Genomic DNA, 3,312 nt, shown 5'->3' on the forward strand with positions numbered 1-3,312 from the left:
AAAGTACTGACACAGGATTATTGAATAATTGATTATTCAGACCTCAAAATGACCCATAATCGCATATTGGAACAAAAATATACTTAGTTAATCATTACATGACTTTCTAAACTATGCTGGTATTTATTGTTTTGTCCATTATTAAATATGGTTATATTATATTATTAGCTAGAAATTGTATTTATATTAGTAGCAATAATTTATAAATGGCACCCTACAGGGTTATATATGGAACACATTTTGGTTCAGTTAAAAAGAACCCCTGGGGTTCTATATTTGTTTCAGTGAAAGAGTATAGGCCTACGAATGGAATCATTCTGTCCCCCCGCCCAAAACAAACTTTGCAATGCAAACAAATCACTTTGGTTTAACATGCGTTGTTGTTGTTCTTTTGATACTTTTCCCATTTCATATCCATTACATTGATAATACTTTTAACTCCGGTACATCCAAAGTGAAAAACATAAGCAACTGTACACCTTTATTGTTGACACATGCATTTGATAAATGTTTATTCACAATTACAGTATAAAGACCTTGAAATCCCCAAAACGCTCCAGTATAAAAGACAGAAGACGAGAGGAAAGTCTGATCATTTAAATAAACATTACAGAGCAACGTGGAAAGGTCAAGCTTTCTCATAGCAAAAACAAAAAAGTGTATCTGTTTGCCACATTGGCTCCAGACACCACCCTCCAGATCGATTGCCACTTCGAAAGCCAGCAGTTGAGGGAGATTAGAGAAGGGTAGGCCTCTTCAGGCCGTACAGCTCTATTGATGCCCTGAATGTGTTATAACGTTTCAAGATTTGCCTTGACAAACTTGTTGCCATTGCTTGACCCACTGAAATGAAAGAAAAAACAAAACAGTGTTACAGTTAGTTAGTCTTACAGTTAGTATTACAGTTTAGATAATGATATCCTAACGTGCATATAGAACTTCAACAATGGTACAAAGATTTTCATTACTCTCACCTGCATATTTCCTCATTAAGCCGCACATTAATTTACGTTCCAGAGCAGAGTGGTAGATGGTATTCGACACAGCTTTTGCCCAACGCAGCTTTGAGTATTCTGTTGGACTCAAAGCTGGCAAGTGACCACCGCTGTACCACATTATGTTTTTTCTCCATTGCCTACATCTTTTTGTCTGCCCTGATAAAACACAGATGGCAAACAAATATGCAATAAATAGTAGAAAAAGTAACGTGGCATATTTTCAAAACAGTATTCAACACAATATGGCAAATGTAAAAATCTAATGTAGAAATTACTTTTCTGTCATTGAAACCAGGTCCACCACTTTGGTTCCTCCTCCTGATGTTATGGGTTTTTCTTCTTCTGGTGAGATTATTGAAAGCATGATGGGCAATAAAAGCATGCAATGTAAAAAAAAAATTCCTCCTGACAGCTAAAGGTCCCGAAGCTTCTGCGCATGTGCGGGACCCTCCACTCCACTCACGGTCTCCGCTCCACTCATAGAGAACAGGCTAGCCTACTCTGGCGAATGGTGTTCGTTTTTAATAAAGTTAGATCAAAGCTGAGAAATAGGTGGCCGTGGTGGAAAAAGTTTGGTAAACCCTGGTGTAGTTGATGGCATTGCATCCTGCAAATAAATATTGGAAAGGGACATTGCATACATGTATCTGGGAAACTGCATGGGCCGTCTTCCTTAAGTCTCCGCTGGACCATCTTTGAGGAAGGACTGGGACTACAGTCAGATAATTAACAAAAAAACATTCCCGCAAGGTCTGAAAAACTATTTCTGCAGATGTGAAATAAATGTTTAAATCAGAAAGACCTCTCAAAGCACTTTACATACACCTTATCCCCCACCAATGTGTAGCACCCACTTGGTGATGCATAGCAACCATACTGTGCCAGAACGTTCACCACACATCAGCTATCAGGGTGGAGAGGTGAGGAGTATTATGTTGTGTGCTCTTTCTGAATGTACTCCTCAATCGGAGTTTGTCTTAGCATAACGTTCTGCTATCTATGCCTGGCCATACTGTGATACCCTGGCATTAGATTTGGTCCTACAGCTCCTTATTACACCCACCACTGTTCACTCTACGAGGAATGTAGTCTACACACTCTGACAACACACCCCAAATAAACTGTATACACACTCATTTATGACACCTTCAATTGTAAAGCCCCAATCTTCCACTCTAAACTCCTCAAGTCAGTCTACAGTACTAATGTCACTATGTTTTGGTTTTCAAAAGCATTCAGGGGCGCAACTTTCACTGGGGACGGGGGGGGCACATTCTGAAATTGCATTTTTGTCCCCCTTAGTTTTATCATTGGAATGTGATACAAAATGAGGCAACGGTGTGTTTTAGAACCATGCGGATTCCTCCGAGCGGTCGGGTAGGCTGTTTGGAGTGTTTATCCGACTGGATCAAAATTAAATAATAATGAGTTATGTGACCCCCACTTCTAAAAACCAAAGTTGCGCCCCTGAAAGCATTTATACACTCTGCTGCTACAGACCGGATCATCCGTCAACATGACTTGAGCCTCCATCAGTTTGTCTCTTTACCCCATTTTATCAACAGTGTGAATGAACCCATGCCACCGATTGGATGCTGGAAGACATCGGACACAAGCTTGACCCAAGACGGTTTGGATGCAGAAAGGGCAGGTCGACGACAGACGCCTTGGTCAGCCTCCTAGACATGAAGTCCACTGATGCAAGTAAGACCATCTGCACCATAACAACAACAGATTGCCAACGCCTTCAACAAAGTTGACCATACAGTGGTAACAAAGTGCCTGATTCAGCTATGAGTCAGAGAGTCCATTATCCCCTGGGTCTGTAGCTTCATCTCCAACAGGAAGCAGAGGGTGAGGTATTAAGGCACCCTCTCATCGTGGCAAGTTGCAACAGCTGACCTGTGGAGAGGCTTCTTAAGCCGTTTTCACATTGGCAGTTTGAAGTGACTCAAATCCAATTTTTTTGGCAGATCCAATTCGAATCTGTTCTTTCCACATGGAATCTGATATTTCAAGCCACATTTCAAACCACCTTCGTAGGTGGTTTTAAATTATACAAATCTGATTCCTGGCCATGTGACTTGTGTCTGAATGTTCAAATCTGATTGATTTGCCCTCAAGTGGTTTTTAGACTGTTGTTTGGAATATCTTGTTGCTTGCTAGCTACTCTGTTGACAGAGTACCACCACCAATCAGCCTACACCACTGCGCACACACCCATCATTACTATGACAACTAGCGTAGCTATGTCAGCAAATTACTGCTGTCTGAACACACACAAATCCGATTTGGTCACTTGTAACTTGCTGTT

The 3,312-nt window shown here is 40.9% G+C and overlaps 1 long non-coding RNA gene across 1 annotated transcript; it reads right to left on the reverse strand.

The window, feature by feature from the left end:
• Positions 1-438: 438 nt before the first annotated feature.
• On the reverse strand, positions 439-2,697 carry LOC311137744. The gene is made up of 3 exons (XR_014613974.1): positions 1,274-2,697; positions 975-1,154; positions 439-843 (listed from the first exon to the last, which is right to left on the reverse strand). It is a non-coding gene; the product is annotated as an uncharacterized lncRNA (long non-coding RNA).
• Between the last annotated feature and the right edge of the window lie 615 nt (positions 2,698-3,312).

This window comes from Coregonus lavaretus (genome assembly GCF_964263955.1).
Source record: "Coregonus lavaretus genome assembly, chromosome: 11".
NCBI classification, from domain to species: Eukaryota; Metazoa; Chordata; class Actinopteri; order Salmoniformes; family Salmonidae; genus Coregonus; species Coregonus lavaretus.